Source organism: Orbicella franksi, chromosome 6 (genome assembly GCF_964199315.1).
Source record: "Orbicella franksi chromosome 6, jaOrbFran1.1, whole genome shotgun sequence".
Classification (NCBI taxonomy): domain Eukaryota; kingdom Metazoa; phylum Cnidaria; class Anthozoa; order Scleractinia; family Merulinidae; genus Orbicella; species Orbicella franksi.
The window spans coordinates 25,775,473-25,798,898 of NC_138150.1; the positions used below are offsets into that span (position 1 = coordinate 25,775,473).

At 43.8% G+C, this 23,426-nt stretch overlaps 1 pseudogene across 1 annotated transcript in view; it reads left to right on the forward strand.

Moving 5' to 3' along the window:
- Positions 1–22,553, forward strand: part of LOC145490677 (uncharacterized) — a 31,069-nt pseudogene extending 8,516 nt beyond the window's left edge. The window contains exon 2 of the transcript XR_014049719.1: positions 19,425–22,553. The product of XR_014049719.1 is annotated as an uncharacterized LOC145490677 (transcript). The remainder of the gene's footprint in view (positions 1–19,424) is intronic.
- The last annotated feature ends 873 nt before the right edge of the window (positions 22,554–23,426 follow it).

A 23,426-nucleotide genomic window follows, 5' to 3' on the forward strand; every position in this document is an offset into this window, starting at 1 on the left:
GAGAGTATCAAGGGTATCGAGGGTATCAACGGTATCAAGAGTATCAAGGGTATCGAGAGTATCAAGAGTATCGAGAGTATGAAGAGTATCGAGAGTATCAAAGGTATCGAGGGTATCAAGGGTATCGAGAGTATCAAGGGTATCGAGGGTATCGAGAGTATCAAGGGTATCGAGAGTATCGAGAGTATCAAGGGTATCGAGAGTATCGAGAGTATCAAGGGTATCGAGAGTATCGAGAGTATCGAGAGTATCGAGAGTATGGAGAGTATCAAGGGTATCGAGAGTATCGAGGGTATCGAGAGTATCAAGGTTATCGAGAGTATCAAGAGTATCAAGGGTATCGAGAGTATCGAGAGTATCAAGGGTATCGAGAGTATCGAGAGTATCAATGGTATCGAGAGTATCGAGAGTATCAAGGGTATCGAGAGTATCAAGGGTATCGAGACTATCAAGGGTATCGAGACTATCAAGGGTATCGAGAGTATCAGGGGTATCGAGAGTATCAAGGGTATCGAGAGTATCAAGGGTATCGAGAGTATCGAGAGTATTAAGGGTATCGAGAGTATCAAGGGTATCGAGAGTATCAAGGGTATCGAGAGTATCAAGGGTATGGAGGGTATCAAGGGTATCGAGAGTATCGAGAGTATCAAGGGTATCGAGGGTATCGAGAGTATCGAGGGTATCGAGAGTATCGAGAGTATCAAGGGTATCGAGAGTATGAAGGGTATCGAGAGTATCGAGAGTATCAAGGGTATCGAGAGTATCGCGAATATCAAGGGTATCGAAAGTATCCAGGGTATCGAGAGTATCGAGAGTATCAATGGTATCGAGAGTATCGAGAGTATCAAGGGTATCGAGGGTATCAAGGGTATCGAGAGTATCAAGGGTGTCGAGGGTATCAAGGGTATCGAGAGTATCAAGGGTATCGAGGGTATCAAGTGTATCGAGAGTATCAAGGGTATCGAGAGTATCAAGGGTATCGAGGGTATCAACGGTATCGAGAGTATCAAAGGTATCGAGGGTATCGAGAGTATCAAGGGTATCGAGAGTATCAAGGGTATCGAGAGTATCAAGAGTATCGAGAGTATGAAGAGTATCGAGAGTATCAAAGGTATCGAGGGTATCAAGGGTATCGAGAGTATCAACGGTATCGAGGGTATCGAGAGTATCAAGGGTATCGAGAGTATCGAGAGTATCAAGGGTATCGAGAGTATCGAGAGTATCAAGGGTATCGAGAGTATCGAGAGTATCGAGAGTATCGAGAGTATCGAGAGTATCAAGGGTATCGAGAGTATCGAGGGTATCGAGAGTATCAAGGTTATCGAGAGTATCAAGAGTATCCAGGGTATCGAGAGTATCGAGAGTATCAAGGGTATCGAGAGTATCGAGAGTATCAATGGTATCGAGAGTATCGAGAGTATCAAGGGTATCGAGAGTATCAAGGGTATCGAGACTATCAAGGGTATCGAGACTATCAAGGGTATCGAGAGTATCAAGGGTATCGAGAATATCAAGGGTATGGAGAGTATCAAGGGTATCGAGAGTATCGAGAGTATTAAGGGTATCGAGAGTATCAAGGGTATCGAGAGTATCAAGGGTATCGAGAGTATCAAGGGTATGGAGGGTATCAAGGGTATCGAGAGTATCGAGAGTATCAAGGGTATCGAGGGTATCGAGAGTATCGAGGGTATCGAGAGTATCGAGAGTATCAAGGGTATCGAGAGTATGAAGGGTATCGAGAGTATCGAGAGTATCAAGGGTATCGAGAGTATCGCGAATATCAAGGGTATCGAAAGTATCCAGGGTATCGAGAGTATCGAGAGTATCAATGGTATCGAGAGTATCGAGAGTATCAAGGGTATCGAGAGTATCGAGAGTATTAAGGGTATCGAGAGTATCGAGAGTATCAAGGGTATCGAGAGTATCGAGACTGTCAAGGGTATCGAGAGTATCAAGGGTATCGAGAGTATCAAGGGTATCGAGAGTATCAAGGGTATCGAGAGTATCAAGGGTGTCGAGGGTATCAAGGGTATCGAGAGTATCAAGGCTATCGAGGGTATCAAGTGTATCGAGAGTATCAAGGGTATCGAGAGTATCAAGGGTATCGAGGGTATCAAGGGTATCGAGAGTATCAAGGGTATCGAGGGTATCGAGAGTATCGAGGGTATCGAGAGTATCGAGAGTATCAAGGGTATCGAGAGTATCAAGGGTATCGAGAGTATCGAGGGTATCGAGAGTATCGAGGGTATCGAGAGTATCGAGGGTATCGAGAGTATCGAGGGTATCGAGAGTATCGAGGGTATCGAGAGTATCGAGGGTATCGAGAGTATCGAGGGTATCGAGAGTATCGAGAGTATCAAGGGTATCGAGAGTATGAAGGGTATCGAGAGTATCGAGAGTATCAAGGGTATCGAGAGTATCAAGGGTATCCAAAGTATCAAGGGTATCGAGAGTATCGCGAGTATCAAGGGTATCGAAAGTATCCAGGGTATCGAGAGTATCGAGAGTATCAAGGGTATCGAGAGTATCGAGAGTATCAAGGGTATCGAGACTATCGAGAGTATGGAGAGTATCAAGGGTATCGAGGGTATCGAGAGTATCGAGAGTATCAATGGTATCGAGAGTATCGAGAGTATCAAGGGTATCGAGAGTATCGAGAGTATCGAGGGTATCGAGAGTATCAAGGGTATCGAGAGTATCAAGGGTATCGAGAGTATCAAGGGTATCGAGAGTATTAAGGGTATCGAGAGTATCAAGGGTATCGAGAATATCAAGGGTATCGAAAGTATCAAGGGTATCGAGAGTATCAAGGGTATCGAGAGTATCAAGGGTATCGAGAGTATCGAGAGTATCAAGGGTATCGAGAGTATCAAGGGTATCGAGACTATCAAGGCTATCGAGAGTATGAAGGGTATCGAGAGTATCAAGGGTATCGAGAGTATCAAGGGTATCGAGAGTATCAAGGGTCGCGAAAGTATCAAGGGTATCGAGAGTATCAAGGGTATCAAGAGTATCAAGGGTATCGAAAGTATCAAGGGTATCGAGAGTATCAAGGGTATCGAGGGTATCAAGGGTATCGAGAGTATCGAGAGTATCAAGGGTATCGAGAATATCGAGGGTATCGAGAGTATCGAGAGTATCAAGGGTATCGAGAGTATCGAGGGTATGGAGAGTATCGAGGGTATCGAGAGTATCAAGGGTATGGAGAGTATCGAGGGTATCGAAAGTATCAAGGGTATCGAGAGTATCGAGAGTATCAAGGGTATCGAGAGTATCGAGAGTATAAAGGGTATCGAGAGTATCAAGGGTATCGAGAGTATCGAGAGTATCAAGGGTATCGAGAGTATCGAGGGTATCGAGAGTATCGAGGGTATCGAGAGTATCGAGGGTATCGAGAGTATCGAGAGTATCAAGGGTATCGAGAGTATGAAGGGTATCGAGAGTATCGAGAGTATCAAGGGTATCGAGAGTATCAAGGGTATCCAAATTATCAAGGGTATCGAGAGTATCAAGGGTATCGAGAGTATCGCGAGTATCAAGGGTATCGAAAGTATCCAGGGTATCGAGAGTATCGAGAGTATCAATGGTATCGAGAGTATCGAGAGTATCAAGGGTATCGAGAGTATCGAGAGTATCAAGGGTATCGAGAGTATCGAGAGTATCAAGGGTATCGAGAGTACCGAGACTGTCAAGGGTATCGAGAGTTTCAAGGGTATCGAGAGTATCGAGAGTATCAAGGGTATCGAGGGTATCAAGGGTATCGAGAGTATCAAGGGTGTCGAGGGTATCAAGGGTATCGAGAGTATCAAGGGTATCGAGGGTATCAAGTGTATCGAGAGTATCAAGGGTATCGAGAGTATCAAGGGTATCGAGGGTATCAACGGTATCAAGAGTATCAAGGGTATCGAGAGTATCAAGAGTATCGAGAGTATGAAGAGTATCGAGAGTATCAAAGGTATCGAGGGTATCAAGGGTATCGAGAGTATGAAGGGTGTCGAGGGTATCAAGGGTATCGAGAGTATCAAGGGTATCGAGGGTATCAAGTGTATCGAGAGTATCAAGGGTATCGAGAGTATCAAGGGTATCGAGGGTATCAACGGTATCAAGAGTATCAAGGGTATCGAGAGTATCAAGAGTATCGAGAGTATGAAGAGTATCGAGAGTATCAAAGGTATCGAGGGTATCAAGGGTATCGAGAGTATCAAGGGTATCGAGGGTATCGAGAGTATCAAGGGTATCGAGAGTATCGAGAGTATCAAGGGTATCGAGAGTATCGAGAGTATCAAGGGTATCGAGAGTATCGAGAGTATCGAGAGTATCGAGAGTATGGAGAGTATCAAGGGTATCGAGAGTATCGAGGGTATCGAGAGTATCAAGGTTATCGAGAGTATCAAGAGTATCAAGGGTATCGAGAGTATCGAGAGTATCAAGGGTATCGAGAGTATCGAGAGTATCAATGGTATCGAGAGTATCGAGAGTATCAAGGGTATCGAGAGTATCAAGGGTATCGAGACTATCAAGGGTATCGAGACTATCAAGGGTATCGAGAGTATCAGGGGTATCGAGAGTATCAAGGGTATCGAGAGTATCAAGGGTATCGAGAGTATCGAGAGTATTAAGGGTATCGAGAGTATCAAGGGTATCGAGAGTATCAAGGGTATCGAGAGTATCAAGGGTATGGAGGGTATCAAGGGTATCGAGAGTATCGAGAGTATCAAGGGTATCGAGGGTATCGAGAGTATCGAGGGTATCGAGAGTATCGAGAGTATCAAGGGTATCGAGAGTATGAAGGGTATCGAGAGTATCGAGAGTATCAAGGGTATCGAGAGTATCGCGAATATCAAGGGTATCGAAAGTATCCAGGGTATCGAGAGTATCGAGAGTATCAATGGTATCGAGAGTATCGAGAGTATCAAGGGTATCGAGGGTATCAAGGGTATCGAGAGTATCAAGGGTGTCGAGGGTATCAAGGGTATCGAGAGTATCAAGGGTATCGAGGGTATCAAGTGTATCGAGAGTATCAAGGGTATCGAGAGTATCAAGGGTATCGAGGGTATCAACGGTATCGAGAGTATCAAAGGTATCGAGGGTATCGAGAGTATCAAGGGTATCGAGAGTATCAAGGGTATCGAGAGTATCAAGAGTATCGAGAGTATGAAGAGTATCGAGAGTATCAAAGGTATCGAGGGTATCAAGGGTATCGAGAGTATCAACGGTATCGAGGGTATCGAGAGTATCAAGGGTATCGAGAGTATCGAGAGTATCAAGGGTATCGAGAGTATCGAGAGTATCAAGGGTATCGAGAGTATCGAGAGTATCGAGAGTATCGAGAGTATCGAGAGTATCAAGGGTATCGAGAGTATCGAGGGTATCGAGAGTATCAAGGTTATCGAGAGTATCAAGAGTATCCAGGGTATCGAGAGTATCGAGAGTATCAAGGGTATCGAGAGTATCGAGAGTATCAATGGTATCGAGAGTATCGAGAGTATCAAGGGTATCGAGAGTATCAAGGGTATCGAGACTATCAAGGGTATCGAGACTATCAAGGGTATCGAGAGTATCAAGGGTATCGAGAATATCAAGGGTATGGAGAGTATCAAGGGTATCGAGAGTATCGAGAGTATTAAGGGTATCGAGAGTATCAAGGGTATCGAGAGTATCAAGGGTATCGAGAGTATCAAGGGTATGGAGGGTATCAAGGGTATCGAGAGTATCGAGAGTATCAAGGGTATCGAGGGTATCGAGAGTATCGAGGGTATCGAGAGTATCGAGAGTATCAAGGGTATCGAGAGTATGAAGGGTATCGAGAGTATCGAGAGTATCAAGGGTATCGAGAGTATCGCGAATATCAAGGGTATCGAAAGTATCCAGGGTATCGAGAGTATCGAGAGTATCAATGGTATCGAGAGTATCGAGAGTATCAAGGGTATCGAGAGTATCGAGAGTATTAAGGGTATCGAGAGTATCGAGAGTATCAAGGGTATCGAGAGTATCGAGACTGTCAAGGGTATCGAGAGTATCAAGGGTATCGAGAGTATCAAGGGTATCGAGAGTATCAAGGGTATCGAGAGTATCAAGGGTGTCGAGGGTATCAAGGGTATCGAGAGTATCAAGGCTATCGAGGGTATCAAGTGTATCGAGAGTATCAAGGGTATCGAGAGTATCAAGGGTATCGAGGGTATCAAGGGTATCGAGAGTATCAAGGGTATCGAGGGTATCGAGAGTATCGAGGGTATCGAGAGTATCGAGAGTATCAAGGGTATCGAGAGTATCAAGGGTATCGAGAGTATCGAGAGTATCAAGGGTATCGAGAGTATCGCGAATATCAAGGGTATCGAAAGTATCCAGGGTATCGAGAGTATCGAGAGTATCAATGGTATCGAGAGTATCGAGAGTATCAAGGGTATCGAGAGTATCGAGAGTATCAAGGGTATCGAGAGTATCGAGAGTGTCAAGGGTATCGAGGGTATCAAGGGTATCGAGAGTATCAAGGGTGTCGAGGGTATAGAGGGTATCGAGAGTATCAAGGGTATCGAGGGTATCAAGTGTATCGAGAGTATCAAGGGTATCGAGAGTATCAAGGGTATCGAGAATATCAAGGGTATGGAGAGTATCAAGGGTATCGAGAGTATCGAGAGTATTAAGGGTATCGAGAGTATCAAGGGTATCGAGAGTATCAAGGGTATCGAGAGTATCAAGGGTATGGAGGGTATCAAGGGTATCGAGAGTATCGAGAGTATCAAGGGTATCGAGGGTATCGAGAGTATCGAGGGTATCGAGAGTATCGAGAGTATCAAGGGTATCGAGAGTATGAAGGGTATCGAGAGTATCGAGAGTATCAAGGGTATCGAGAGTATCGCGAATATCAAGGGTATCGAAAGTATCCAGGGTATCGAGAGTATCGAGAGTATCAATGGTATCGAGAGTATCGAGAGTATCAAGGGTATCGAGAGTATCGAGAGTATTAAGGGTATCGAGAGTATCGAGAGTATCAAGGGTATCGAGAGTATCGAGACTGTCAAGGGTATCGAGAGTATCAAGGGTATCGAGAGTATCAAGGGTATCGAGAGTATCAAGGGTATCGAGAGTATCAAGGGTGTCGAGGGTATCAAGGGTATCGAGAGTATCAAGGCTATCGAGGGTATCAAGTGTATCGAGAGTATCAAGGGTATCGAGAGTATCAAGGGTATCGAGGGTATCAAGGGTATCGAGAGTATCAAGGGTATCGAGGGTATCGAGAGTATCGAGGGTATCGAGAGTATCGAGAGTATCAAGGGTATCGAGAGTATCAAGGGTATCGAGAGTATCGAGAGTATCAAGGGTATCGAGAGTATCGCGAATATCAAGGGTATCGAAAGTATCCAGGGTATCGAGAGTATCGAGAGTATCAATGGTATCGAGAGTATCGAGAGTATCAAGGGTATCGAGAGTATCGAGAGTATCAAGGGTATCGAGAGCATCGAGAGTGTCAAGGGTATCGAGGGTATCAAGGGTATCGAGAGTATCAAGGGTGTCGAGGGTATCAAGGGTATCGAGAGTATCAAGGGTATCGAGGGTATCAAGTGTATCGAGAGTATCAAGGGTATCGAGAGTATCAAGGGTATCGAGGGTATCAACGGTATCGAGAGTATCAAGGGTATCGAGGGTATCGAGAGTATCAAGGGTATCGAGAGTATCAAGGGTATCGAGAGTATCAAGAGTATCGAGAGTATGAAGAGTATCGAGAGTATCAAAGGTATCGAGGGTATCAAGGGTATCGAGAGTATCAAGGGTATCGAGGGTATCGAGAGTATCAAGGGTATCGAGAGTATCGAGAGTATCAAGGGTATCGAGAGTATCGAGAGTATCAAGGGTATCGAGAGTATCGAGAGTATCGAGAGTATCGAGAGTATCGAGAGTATCAAGGGTATCGAGAGTATCGAGGGTATCGAGAGTATCAAGGTTATCGAGAGTAGCAAGAGTATCAAGGGTATCGAGAGTATCGAGAGTATCAAGGGTATCGAGAGTATCGAGAGTATCAATGGTATCGAGAGTATCGAGAGTATCAAGGGTTTCGAGAGTATCAAGGGTATCGAGACTATCAAGGGTATCGAGACTATCAAGGGTATCGAGAGTATCAAGGGTATCGAGAGTATCAAGGGTATCGAGAGTATCAAGGGTATCGAGAGTATCGAGAGTATTAAGGGTATCGAGAGTATCAAGGGTATCGAGAGTATCAAGGGTATCGAGAGTATCAAGGGTATGGAGGGTATCAAGGGTATCGAGAGTATCGAGAGTATCAAGGGTATCGAGGGTATCGAGAGTATCGAGGGTATCGAGAGTATCGAGAGTATCAAGGGTATCGAGAGTATGAAGGGTATCGAGAGTATCGAGAGTATCAAGGGTATCGAGAGTATCGCGAATATCAAGGGTATCGAAAGTATCCAGGGTATCGAGAGTATCGAGAGTATCAAGGGTATCGAGAGTATCGAGAGTATTAAGGGTATCGAGAGTATCGAGAGTATCAAGGGTATCGAGAGTATCGAGACTGTCAAGGGTATCGAGAGTATCAAGGGTATCGAGAGTATCAAGGGTATCGAGAGTATCAAGGGTGTCGAGGGTATCAAGGGTATCGAGAGTATCAAGGCTATCGAGGGTATCAAGTGTATCGAGAGTATCAAGGGTATCGAGAGTATCAAGGGTATCGAGGGTATCAAGGGTATCGAGAGTATCAAGGGTATCGAGGGTATCGAGAGTATCAAGGGTATCGAGAGTATCAAGGGTATCGAGAGTATCAAGGGTATCGAGAGTATGAAGAGTATCGAGAGTATCAAAGGTATCGAGGGTATCAAGGGTATCGAGAGTATCAAGGGTATCGAGGGTATCGAGAGTATCAAGGGTATCGAGAGTATCGAGAGTATCAAGGGTATCGAGAGTATCGAGAGTATCAAGGGTATCCAGAGTATCGAGAGTATCGAGAGTATCGAGAGTATCGAGAGTATCAAGGGTATCGAGAGTATCGAGGGTATCGAGAGTATCAAGGTTATCGAGAGTATCAAGAGTATCAAGGGTATCGAGAGTATCGAGAGTATCAGGGTATCGAGAGTATCGAGAGTATCAATAGTATCGAGAGTATCGAGAGTATCAAGGGTATCGAAAGTATCAAGGGTTTCGAGACTATCAAGGGTATCGAGACTATCAAGGGTATCGAGAGTATCAAGGGTATCGAGAGTATCAAGGGTATCGAGAGTATCAAGGGTATCGAGAGTATCGAGAGTATTCAGGGTATCGAGAGTATCAAGGGTATCGAGAGTATCAAGGGTATCGAGAGTATCAAGGGTATGGAGGGTATCAAGGGTATCGAGAGTATCGAGAGTATCAAGGGTATCGAGAGTATCGAGGGTATCGAGAGTATCGAGAGTATCAAGGGTATCGAGAGTATCGAGAGTATGGAGAGTATCGAGGGTATCGAGAGTATCAAGGGTATCGAGAGTATCAAGGGTATCGAGGGTATCGAAAGTATCAAGGGTATCGAGAGTATCGAGAGTATCAAGGGTATCGAGAGTATCGAGAGTATCAAGGGTATCGAGAGTATCACGGGTATCGAGAGTATCGAGAGTATCAAGGGTATCGAGAGTATCGAGGGTATCGAGAGTATCGAGGGTATCGAGAGTATCGAGGGTATCGAGAGTATCGAGAGTATAAAGGGTATCGAGAGTATGAAGGGTATCGAGAGTATCGAGAGTATCAAGGGTATCGAGAGTATCAAGGGTATCCAAAGTATCAAGGGTATCGAGAGTATCGAGAGTATCAAGGGTATCGAGAGTATCGAGGGTACCGAGAGTATCGAGGGTATCGAGAGTATCGAGGGTATCGAGAGTATCGAGAGTATCAAGGGTATCGAGAGTATGAAGGGTATCCCGACTATCGAGAGTATCAAAGGTATCGAAAGTATCAAGGGTATCGAGAGTATCGAGAGTATCAATGGTATCGAGAGTATCGAGAGTATCAAGGGTATCGAGAGTATCGAGAGTATCAAGGGTATCGAGAGTATCGAGAGTATCAAGGGTATCGAGAGTATCGAGAGTATCAAGGGTATCGAGAGTATCGAGACTGTCAAGGGTATCGAGAGTATCAAGGGTATCGAGAGTATCGAGAGTATCAAGGGTATCGAGAGTATCAAGGGTATCGAGAGTATCAAGGGTGTGGAGGGTATCAAGGGTATCGACAGTATCAAGGGTATCGAGGGTATCAAGTGTATCGAGAGTATCAAGGGTATCGAGAGTATCAAGGGTATCGAGAGTATCAAGGGTATCGAGAGTATCAAGAGTATCGAGAGTATCAAAGGTATGGAGGGTATCAAGGGTATCGAGAGTATCAAGGGTATCGAGGGTATCGAGAGTATCAAGGGTATCGAGAGTATCGAGAGTATCAAGGGTATCGAGAGTATCGAGAGTATCAAGGGTATCGAGAGTATCGAGAGTATCGAGAGTATCAAGGGTATCGAGACTATCGAGAGTATCGAGAGTATCAAGGGTATCGAGGGTATCGAGAGTAGCGAGAGTATCAATGGTATCGAGAGTATCGAGAGTATCAAGGGTATCGAGAGTATCGAGAGTATCAAGGGTATCGAGAGTATCAAGGGTATCGAGAGTATCAAGGGTATCGAGAGTATCAAGGGTATCGAGAGTATCAAGGGTATCGAGAGTATCAAGGGTATCGAGAGTATCTAGGGTATCGAGAGTATCAAGGGTATCGAGAGTATCAAGGGTATCGAAAGTATCACGGGTATCGAGAGTATCAAGGGTATCGAGAATATCAAGGGTATCGAAAGTATCAAGGGTATCGAGAGTATCAAGGGTATCGAGAGTGTCAAGGGTATCGAGAGTATCGAGAGTATCAAGGTTATCGAGAGTATCAAGGGTATCGAGACTATCAAGGGTATCGAGAGTATCAAGGGTATCGAGACTATCAAGGGTATCGAGACTATCAAGGGTATCGAGAGTATCAGGGGTATCGAGAGTATCAAGGGTATCGAGAGTATCAAGGGTATCGAGAGTATCGAGAGTATTAAGGGTATCGAGAGTATCAAGGGTATCGAGAGTATCAAGGGTATCGAGAGTATCAAGGGTATGGAGGGTATCAAGGGTATCGAGAGTATCGAGAGTATCAAGGGTATCGAGGGTATCGAGAGTATCGAGGGTATCGAGAGTATCGAGAGTATCAAGGGTATCGAGAGTATGAAGGGTATCGAGAGTATCGAGAGTATCAAGGGTATCGAGAGTATCGCGAATATCAAGGGTATCGAAAGTATCCAGGGTATCGAGAGTATCGAGAGTATCAATGGTATCGAGAGTATCGAGAGTATCAAGGGTATCGAGGGTATGAAGGGTATCGAGAGTATCAAGGGTGTCGAGGGTATCAAGGGTATCGAGAGTATCAAGGGTATCGAGGGTATCAAGTGTATCGAGAGTATCAAGGGTATCGAGAGTATCAAGGGTATCGAGGGTATCAACGGTATCGAGAGTATCAAAGGTATCGAGGGTATCGAGAGTATCAAGGGTATCGAGAGTATCAAGGGTATCGAGAGTATCAAGAGTATCGAGAGTATGAAGAGTATCGAGAGTATCAAAGGTATCGAGGGTATCAAGGGTATCGAGAGTATCAACGGTATCGAGGGTATCGAGAGTATCAAGGGTATCGAGAGTATCGAGAGTATCAAGGGTATCGAGAGTATCGAGAGTATCAAGGGTATCGAGAGTATCGAGAGTATCGAGAGTATCGAGAGTATCGAGAGTATCAAGGGTATCGAGAGTATCGAGGGTATCGAGAGTATCAAGGTTATCGAGAGTATGAAGAGTATCAAGGGTATCGAGAGTATCGAGAGTATCAAGGGTATCGAGAGTATCGAGAGTATCAATGGTATCGAGAGTATCGAGAGTATCAAGGGTATCGAGAGTATCAAGGGTATCGAGACTATCAAGGGTATCGAGAGTATCAAGGGTATCGAGAGTATCAAGGGTATCGAGAGTATCAAGGGTATGGAGGGTATCAAGGGTATCGAGAGTATCGAGAGTATCAAGGGTATCGAGGGTATCGAGAGTATCGAGGGTATCGAGAGTATCGAGAGTATCAAGGGTATCGAGAGTATGAAGGGTATCGAGAGTATCGAGAGTATCAAGGGTATCGAGAGTATCGCGAATATCAAGGGTATCGAAAGTATCCAGGGTATCGAGAGTATCGAGAGTATCAATGGTATCGAGAGTATCGAGAGTATCAAGGGTATCGAGAGTATCGAGAGTATTAAGGGTATCGAGAGTATCGAGAGTATCAAGGGTATCGAGAGTATCGAGACTGTCAAGGGTATCGAGAGTATCAAGGGTATCGAGAGTATCAAGGGTATCGAGAGTATCAAGGGTATCGAGAGTATCAAGGGTGTCGAGGGTATCAAGGGTATCGAGAGTATCAAGGCTATCGAGGGTATCAAGTGTATCGAGAGTATCAAGGGTATCGAGAGTATCAAGGGTATCGAGGGTATCAAGGGTATCGAGAGTATCAAGGGTATCGAGGGTATCGAGAGTATCGAGGGTATCGAGAGTATCGAGAGTATCAAGGGTATCGAGAGTATCAAGGGTATCGAGAGTATCGAGAGTATCAAGGGTATCGAGAGTATCGCGAATATCAAGGGTATCGAAAGTATCCAGGGTATCGAGAGTATCGAGAGTATCAATGGTATCGAGAGTATCGAGAGTATCAAGGGTATCGAGAGTATCGAGAGTATCAAGGGTATCGAGAGTATCGAGAGTGTCAAGGGTATCGAGGGTATCAAGGGTATCGAGAGTATCAAGGGTGTCGAGGGTATCAAGGGTATCGAGAGTATCAAGGGTATCGAGGGTATCAAGTGTATCGAGAGTATCAAGGGTATCGAGAGTATCAAGGGTATCGAGGGTATCAACGGTATCGAGAGTATCAAGGGTATCGAGGGTATCGAGAGTATCAAGGGTATCGAGAGTATCAAGGGTATCGAGAGTATCAAGAGTATCGAGAGTATGAAGAGTATCGAGAGTATCAAAGGTATCGAGGGTATCAAGGGTATCGAGAGTATCAAGGGTATCGAGGGTATCGAGAGTATCAAGGGTATCGAGAGTATCGAGAGTATCAAGGGTATCGAGAGTATCGAGAGTATCAAGGGTATCGAGAGTATCGAGAGTATCGAGAGTATCAAGGGTATCGAGAGTATCAAGGGTATCGAGAGTATCAAGGTTATCGAGAGTATCAAGAGTATCAAGGGTATCGAGAGTATCGAGAGTATCAAGGGTATCGAGAGTATCGAGAGTATCAATGGTATCGAGAGTATCGAGAGTATCAAGGGTATCGAGAGTATCAAGGGTATCGAGACTATCAAGGGTATCGAGACTATCAAGGGTATCGAGAGTATCAAGGGTATCGAGAGTATCAAGGGTATCGAGAGTATCAAGGGTATCGAGAGTATCGAGAGTATTAAGGGTATCGAGAGTATCAAGGGTATCGAGAGTATCAAGGGTATCGAGAGTATCAAGGGTATGGAGGGTATCAAGGGTATCGAGAGTATCGAGAGTATCAAGGGTATCGAGGGTATCGAGAGTATCGAGGGTATCGAGAGTATCGAGAGTATCAAGGGTATCGAGAGTATGAAGGGTATCGAGAGTATCGAGAGTATCAAGGGTATCGAGAGTATCGCGAATATCAAGGGTATCGAAAGTATCCAGGGTATCGAGAGTATCGAGAGTATCAATGGTATCGAGAGTATCGAGAGTATCAAGGGTATCGAGAGTATCGAGAGTATTAAGGGTATCGAGAGTATCGAGAGTATCAAGGGTATCGAGAGTATCGAGACTGTCAAGGGTATCGAGAGTATCAAGGGTATCGAGAGTATCAAGGGTATCGAGAGTATCAAGGGTGTCGAGGGTATCAAGGGTATCGAGAGTATCAAGGCTATCGAGGGTATCAAGTGTATCGAGAGTATCAAGGGTATCGAGAGTATCAAGGGTATCGAGGGTATCAAGGGTATCGAGAGTATCAAGGGTATCGAGGGTATCGAGAGTATCAAGGGTATCGAGAGTATCAAGGGTATCGAGAGTATCAAGGGTATCGAGAGTATGAAGAGTATCGAGAGTATCAAAGGTATCGAGGGTATCAAGGGTATCGAGAGTATCAAGGGTATCGAGGGTATCGAGAGTATCAAGGGTATCGAGAGTATCGAGAGTATCAAGGGTATCGAGAGTATCGAGAGTATCAAGGGTATCCAGAGTATCGAGAGTATCGAGAGTATCGAGAGTATCGAGAGTATCAAGGGTATCGAGAGTATCGAGGGTATCGAGAGTATCAAGGTTATCGAGAGTATCAAGAGTATCAAGGGTATCGAGAGTATCGAGAGTATCAGGGTATCGAGAGTATCGAGAGTATCAATAGTATCGAGAGTATCGAGAGTATCAAGGGTATCGAAAGTATCAAGGGTTTCGAGACTATCAAGGGTATCGAGACTATCAAGGGTATCGAGAGTATCAAGGGTATCGAGAGTATCAAGGGTATCGAGAGTATCAAGGGTATCGAGAGTATCGAGAGTATCAATGGTATCGAGAGTATCGAGAGTATCAAGGGTATCGAGAGTATCAAGGGTATCGAGACTATCAAGGGTATCGAGACTATCAAGGGTATCGAGAGTATCAAGGGTATCGAGAGTATCAAGGGTATCGAGAGTATCAAGGGTATCGAGAGTATCGAGAGTATTAAGGGTATCGAGAGTATCAAGGGTATCGAGAGTATCAAGGGTATCGAGAGTATCAAGGGTATGGAGGGTATCAAGGGTATCGAGAGTATCGAGAGTATCAAGGGTATCGAGGGTATCGAGAGTATCGAGGGTATCGAGAGTATCGAGAGTATCAAGGGTATCGAGAGTATGAAGGGTATCGAGAGTATCGAGAGTATCAAGGGTATCGAGAGTATCGCGAATATCAAGGGTATCGAAAGTATCCAGGGTATCGAGAGTATCGAGAGTATCAATGGTATCGAGAGTATCGAGAGTATCAAGGGTATCGAGAGTATCGAGAGTATTAAGGGTATTGAGAGTATCGAGAGTATCAAGGGTATCGAGAGTATCGAGACTGTCAAGGGTATCGAGAGTATCAAGGGTATCGAGAGTATCAAGGGTATCGAGAGTATCAAGGGTGTCGAGGGTATCAAGGGTATCGAGAGTATCAAGGCTATCGAGGGTATCAAGTGTATCGAGAGTATCAAGGGTATCGAGAGTATCAAGGGTATCGAGGGTATCAAGGGTATCGAGAGTATCAAGGGTATCGAGGGTATCGAGAGTATCAAGGGTATCGAGAGTATCAAGGGTATCGAGAGTATCAAGGGTATCGAGAGTATGAAGAGTATCGAGAGTATCAAAGGTATCGAGGGTATCAAGGGTATCGAGAGTATCAAGGGTATCGAGGGTATCGAGAGTATCAAGGGTATCGAGAGTATCGAGAGTATCAAGGGTATCGAGAGTATCGAGAGTATCAAGGGTATCCAGAGTATCGAGAGTATCGAGAGTATCGAGAGTATCGAGAGTATCAAGGGTATCGAGAGTATCGAGGGTATCGAGAGTATCAAGGTTATCGAGAGTATCAAGAGTATCAAGGGTATCGAGAGTATCGAGAGTATCAGGGTATCGAGAGTATCGAGAGTATCAATAGTATCGAGAGTATCGAGAGTATCAAGGGTATCGAAAGTATCAAGGGTTTCGAGACTATCAAGGGTATCGAGACTATCAAGGGTATCGAGAGTATCAAGGGTATCGAGAGTATCAAGGGTATCGAGAGTATCAAGGGTATCGAGAGTATCGAGAGTATTCAGGGTATCGAGAGTATCAAGGGTATCGAGAGTATCAAGGGTATCGAGAGTATCAAGGGTATGGAGGGTATCAAGGGTATCGAGAGTATCGAGAGTATCAAGGGTATCGAGAGTATCGAGGGTATCGAGAGTATCGAGAGTATCAAGGGTATCGAGAGTATCGAGAGTATGGAGAGTATCGAGGGTATCGAGAGTATCAAGGGTATCGAGAGTATCAAGGGTATCGAGGGTATCGAAAGTATCAAGGGTATCGAGAGTATCGAGAGTATCAAGGGTATCGAGAGTATCGAGAGTATCAAGGGTATCGAGAGTATCACGGGTATCGAGAGTATCGAGAGTATCAAGGGTATCGAGAGTATCGAGGGTATCGAGAGTATCGAGGGTATCGAGAGTATCGAGGGTATCGAGAGTATCGAGAGTATAAAGGGTATCGAGAGTATGAAGGGTATCGAGAGTATCGAGAGTATCAAGGGTATCGAGAGTATCAAGGGTATCCAAAGTATCAAGGGTATCGAGAGTATCGAGAGTATCAAGGGTATCGAGAGTATCGAGGGTATCGAGAGTATCGAGGGTATCGAGAGTATCGAGGGTATCGAGAGTATCGAGAGTATCAAGGGTATCGAGAGTATGAAGGGTATCCCGACTATCGAGAGTATCAAAGGTATCGAAAGTATCAAGGGTATCGAGAGTATCGAGAGTATCAATGGGATCGAGAGTATCGAGAGTATCAAGGGTATCGAGAGTATCGAGAGTATCAAGGGTATCGAGAGTATCGAGAGTATCAAGGGTATCGAGAGTATCGAGAGTATCAAGGGTATCGAGAGTATCGAGACTGTCAAGGGTATCGAGAGTATCAAGGGTATCGAGAGTATCGAGAGTATCAAGGGTATCGAGAGTATCAAGGGTATCGAGAGTATCAAGGGTGTGGAGGGTATCAAGGGTATCGACAGTATCAAGGGTATCGAGGGTATCAAGTGTATCGAGAGTATCAAGGGTATCGAGAGTATCAAGGGTATCGAGAGTATCAAGGGTATCGAGAGTATCAAGAGTATCGAGAGTATCAAAGGTATCGAGGGTATCAAGGGTATCGAGAGTATCAAGGGTATCGAGGGTATCGAGAGTATCAAGGGTATCGAGAGTATCGAGAGTATCAAGGGTATCGAGAGTATCGAGAGTATCAAGGGTATCGAGAGTATCGAGAGTATCGAGAGTATCAAGGGTATCGAGACTATCGAGAGTATCGAGAGTATCAAGGGTATCGAGGGTATCGAGAGTAGCGAGAGTATCAATGGTATCGAGAGTATCGAGAGTATCAAGGGTATCGAGAGTATCGAGAGTATCAAGGGTATCGAGAGTATCAAGGGTATCGAGAGTATCAAGGGTATCGAGAGTATCAAGGGTATCGAGAGTATCAAGGGTATCGAGAGTATCAAGGGTATCGAGAGTATCAAGGGTATGGAGAGTATCAAGGGTATCGAGAGTATCAAGGGTATCGAAAGTATCACGGGTATCGAGAGTATCAAGGGTATCGAGAATATCAAGGGTATCGAAAGTATCAAGGGTATCGAGAGTATCAAGGGTATCGAGAGTGTCAAGGGTATCGAGAGTATCGAGAGTATCAAGGTTATCGAGAGTATCAAGGGTATCGAGACTATCAAGGGTATCGAGAGTATCAAGGGTATCGAGAGTATCAAGGGTATCGAGAGTATCAAGGGTATCGAGAGTATCAAGGGTATCGAGGGTATCAAGTGTATCGAGAGTATCAAGGGTATCGAGAGTATCAAGGGTATCGAGAGTATCAAGGGTATCGAGAGTATCAAGAGTATCGAGAGTATCAAAGGTATCGAGGGTATCAAGGGTATCGAGAGTATCAAGGGTATCGAGGGTATCGAGAGTATCAAGGGTATCGAGAGTATCGAGAGTATCAAGGGTATCGAGAGTATCGAGAGTATCAAGGGTATCGAGAGTATCGAGAGTATCGAGAGTATCGAGAGTATCAAGGGTATCGAGAGTATGGAGGGTATCGAGAGTATCAAGGTTGTCGAGAGTATCAAGAATATCAAGGGTATCGAGAGTATCGAGAGTGTCAAGGGTATCGAGAGTATCGAGAGTATCAAGGGTATCGAGAGTATCGAGAGTATCGAGAGTATCAAGGGTATCGAGACTATCGAGAGTATCGAGAGTATCAAGGGTATCGAGGGTATCGAGAGTATCGAGAGTATCAATGGTATCGAGAGTATCGAGAGTATCAAGGGTATCGAGGGTATCGAGAGTATCAAGGGTATCGAGAGTATCAAGGGTATCGAGAGTATCAAGGGTATCGAGAGTATCAAGGGTATCGAGAGTATCGAGGGTATCGAGAGTATCAAGGTTATCGAGAGTATCAAGAGTATCAAGGGTATCGAGAGTATCGAGAGTATCAAGGGTATCGAGAGTATCGAGAGTATCAATGGTATCGAGAGTATCGAGAGTATCAAGGGTATCGAGAGTATCAAGGGTATCGAGACTATCAAGGGTATCGAGACTATCAAGGGTATCGAGAGTATCAAGGGTATCGAGAGTATCAAGGGTATCGAGAGTATCAAGGGTATCGAGAGTATCGAGAGTATTAAGGGTATCGAGAGTATCAAGGGTATCGAGAGTATCAAGGGTATCGAGAGTATCAAGGGTATGGAGGGTATCAAGGGTATCGAGAGTATCGAGAGTATCAAGGGTATCGAGGGTATCGAGAGTATCGAGGGTATCGAGAGTATCGAGAGTATCAAGGGTATCGAGAGTATGAAGGGTATCGAGAGTATCGAGAGTATCAAGGGTATCGAGAGTATCGCGAATATCAAGGGTATCGAAAGTATCCAGGGTATCGAGAGTATCGAGAGTATCAATGGTATCGAGAGTATCGAGAGTGTCAAGGGTATCGAGAGTATCGAGAGTATTAAGGGTATCGAGAGTATCGAGAGTATCAAGGGTATCGAGAGTATCGAGACTGTCAAGGGTATCGAGAGCATCAAGGGTATCGAGAGTATCAAGGGTATCGAGAGTATCAAGGCTATCGAGAGTATCAAGGGTATCGAAAGTATCAGGGGTATCGAGGGTATCGAGAGTATCGTGGGTATCAAGGGTATCAAGGGTATCAAGGGTATCGAAAGTATCAAGGGTATCGAGAGTATCAAGAGTATCGAAAGTATCAAGGGTATCGAGAGTATGAAGGGTATCGAGAGTATCAAGGGTATCGAGAGTATCAAGGGTATCGAGAGTATCAAGGGTATCGAGAGTATCAAGGGTATCGAGAGTATCAAGGGTATCGAAAGTATCAGGGGTATCGAGGGTATTGAGAGTATCGTGGGTATCAAGGGTATCGAGGGTATCAAGGGTATCGAGGTTATCTAGAGTAACTAGAGTATCGTAGGTATCAAGGGTATCTAGAGTAATTTGAGTAAAGTGGGTATCAAGGCTATCGAGGGTATCAAGGGTATCCAGGGTATCGAGGGTATCGAATGTATCTAGAGTAACTAGAGTATCGTGGGTATCAAGGGTATCGTTGGTATCTAGAGTAGCTAGAGTAGGTAGAGTATCGAGGGTATCAAAGGTATCTAGAATATTAAGGGTATCGATGGTATCTAGTGTGTAGGGTATCAATGGTATCTAGAGTATCTAGAGTATGGAGGGTATCGAGGGTATTGAAAGTGTAAAACTAAGAGTAACGTCAGATAACATAATTTCATCCAGTAGCGGCCCCTTGTAAATTTGGCTACGCTACTCACTATCTATTCTGTTGTAGCAGTGTGCACTTGTTAACGAACTGGCGGCCGCTTCTTTGCGTTTTCGAAGTGTCTGTAAAGAGGATTTAGATAAAGTTTGAACGACTAGTAGATTTATACTAAAACAATTAGCTTATTCGTTAGCTTATTCGCTCTCGATTTCTATGCGTGATGATAACTAACTGTCCCCTTCGTGCCACGTGGCACTAACTGCAAGGAATGATGATTACAGTGACGCCGTCAAAGCGGTAAACAAACGTCTAAAACAATTTTGCCAACAAAATAACTGGAAAATCATTAGCCATGCTAACATCAGTTCAAAAGGACTTAACAAAGGTGGTCTGCACCTCAACAGGGAAGGTAACGAGGTATTGCAAAAGAACTTTGTAAATTTTTTGAGACCTGATTGATTTCCAAATTCCATGAATGTCGATTATTCTCTAGTTTCTCAAACTTTGCCGGAATCAGTTGACAACGAAGTTCATTCAGGTAGTTCGGGTTCTTTCAATATGTCTTACTCTTTACCAGCTAAACGTGGTTTCAAAATGGCCTGATTGAACATTAACAGTTTCCTCAAACATGTTGACGAACTTAAAGTTCTTCTTGTTCCGTTTTCATTTGATATTCTGGCAATTAATGAAACCAAACTTGACGAATCCATAAAAAGTTCCGAACTCCATATACCAGGCTACGAATTTATCCGTCGTGATAGAAATAGACATGGTGGAGGGGTAGGTTTTTACATAAAGTCTTCTAATTCTTTCATAGTGCGCTCCGATCTAAACGTAATTAACCTTCAAAATGTAACTATAGAAATTCGTAAACCGAACTCTAAGCCTTTTCTTGTAACGACGTGGTACAGACCTCCCTGTTCCCCAACCGATCTATTTTCGAGTTATGAGTCATTTATAGGTAACTTAGATTCTCTCGACCTAGAGTACTATTTGTTAGGTGACTTAAACTGTAATTTGACCTCTCCTACACCTGATGCAAACACTCATCGTTTACTTGAGACTTCGGATTTATATGGGCTCAAACAACTAATTAATGAACCAACGCGTGTTACAGAACCCTCATCTACATTAATTGACCTGATCTATACAAATTATACAGACAGGGTAGGCTGTTCTGGAGTGTCCCATATTGCCATCAGCGATCTTAGCCTCGTCTATGTTTATCGGAAACTATCTTCTGATTTACCATCTAAGGGATACTCTTCCATCTCTTACAGAAGTTTTCGAAATTTTGATCGTGAAAATTTTGGAAATGAAATTGCTCAGCAAAACTGGTCGTTCGATGAATCAGAAGATCCAAATTTGGTATGGTCAAACTTGAAAACAAACTTTTTGCGCATTGTTAACTCACATGCACCTCTTCGAACTAGACGTACTAAATTGAACAAAACACCCTGGATTAATTCAGCCTTGAAGAGGGGTATGCGTTGTCGCGATGCTGCTAAAAGGAAAGCGGTAAGAACAAAGAATCCTCAAGACTGGGCCAATTACAGAGAGCTCCGAAATCGTATCAACAGTGAAGTGAAAACCACTAAGGCATCCTATTATCACAATACTTTTATTCAATCCGAAGGGAATGCTCGAAGGACTTGGAGAACTACAAATAACCTCATGACTCGTCGTCAGAACAACCAGATAGTAAAGGAAGTGAAAGTAAATGACATCTCTATCTGTGACTCTAACGAGATTTCCAACGCCTTTAACGAACATTTTTCAACTATTGGGTCCAGACTAGCCCGTGAAATACCTTTAACTTAGGACGAGGAGTCGGTTTATTTAAACTTTGTTCCTGTAAACTACAACAAATTCTGTTTTCGTCCAACTACTACCAGTGTTGTCTTTACTCATCTAAATAAATTGGCAAAAACTAAAGCTACAGGGCTAGATAATATCTCCGCTAGGTTGATTCGTGAGTGTGCTGATGTTATCTCAGGCCCGTTATGCGATCTGTTTAATAAATCCCTGATGTCTGGCATATTTCCTGACGACTAGAAATGTGCCAGAGTGACTCCGTTGTTTAAGCAGGGCGAGTCATTTGATCTAAACAACTACCGACCTATCTCAATTATTTCCGTAGTCGCCAAAGTGTTCGAGAGGATTGTGTACGATCAGTTATACAACTTCTCAAATAGTGAAGAAATCATCTCTAAACAACAATCTGGTTTCAGGTCTTTACACTCAACTGTTACTGCTCTTCTTGAAGCCATTGACAGCTGGGCGTTTAATATCGATCGTGGCTACGTTAATGGTGTAGTGTTCCCCGACTTAAAACAGGCATTCGACACTGTTGATCATGAGATATTACTAACTAAAATGAATCGGTATGGCATTCAAGGGAAAACTCTTGATTGGTCCAAATCGTATTTGACGAATCGCACACAACGGTGCTCAGTTAACGGTTATCTCTCTGACTTCACCACTCTTAAATGTGGTGTGCCACAGGGAACGATCCTTGGCCCTCTTTTATGTCTAATTTATATTAATGATTTGCCTAACTGTTCAGCGTACCTAGAATGTATGCTGATGACACCCACATTACTTATGCTGGTTCTGATTTACATTTGATCCAGTCTAATCTATCTCACGACCTTGAGAAGCTAAGCAAAAGGCTAGTGTCTAACAAACTTACCTTGAACGCTACAAAAACTGAATTTATGCTGATCGGCTCCAGACAAAGATTAAGTACTCTATCTGATACACTCGAACTTTCCATTGATAATGTTCCGATTGAACAAGTTTCCTCTGTGAAATCTCCTGAAATACATATCGATGAAAATTTAACTTGGCATTCCCACATTGATAAACTGTGTAAAAAGATCGTTTCCGCTGTTGGAGCCATAAAGCCAGTTAAGCCATTTGTGCCTCAATCCACCCTACTCAATATTTACAACTCCCTAGTTCAACCTCACTTTGATTACTGCAGCCTTGTCCGGGGTAATTGTGGCAAAACATTACCTAAAAAGCTACAAAAACTACAGAACCGTGCTGCACGTGTTATAACTTCATCAAACTATGACGTAGATGTCGATTCCTTATTTCACAAACTCACTGAGCTGGAAAGACTTGAAATCTCAACGTCAAATTCAGAACGCCTTAATGGTTTTCAAGTCTTTAAACGGTCTTGTTCCGGAATATCTCACGTCTAAATTTATAAAGCGAAATGAATCAAACTATTCTCTGAGGGACTCGGTAAACAAACTTGTCCCCTTTCCAAGAACTAACTACATGAAAAATAGTTTTAGTTACAGCGGCGCTACCCTTTGGAACAGCTTAACCTGTAACATTAGTGAGTCTGGTTCATTAAACAAATTTAAACGCCTTCTCTACCATAATTTTCAAACACGGCATTCATGGAAACCAGGATTTTTCTTAAGTGGCATATTAATGTAAGTTAATATAATGTTTAGGATTTGGATTTTTAGTCATTATTATGTTAATTTTTCTACCTGATGTTTTTACCGTTTATAAATAATGATTAAAGATCAAAGATTAAAGATTAAAGGGTGATAGAAACGCGATAGAAATCTACAGTATTTGGATATTTCCGAACGAGAGAGCTCAAAAGACTGGCGTGTAGTTATGGGCAAGATGAAGCATTGCATCGGCGAAGTAAACGAGATTTATGAAAGATATTGTTTCACCAAAAGGGACAAGCTTCCCGCTACGGAATTAAATGGTTGATAATTTCGTCGTTGAGTTGAAGACCTTGACCAAAACCTGCAATTTTTGCGAGAATCAAGAAAGAGCAAACCACTAAAAAGCTCCCCAGGACGAGAGTTCTCGCCTTGAACCGATGTAT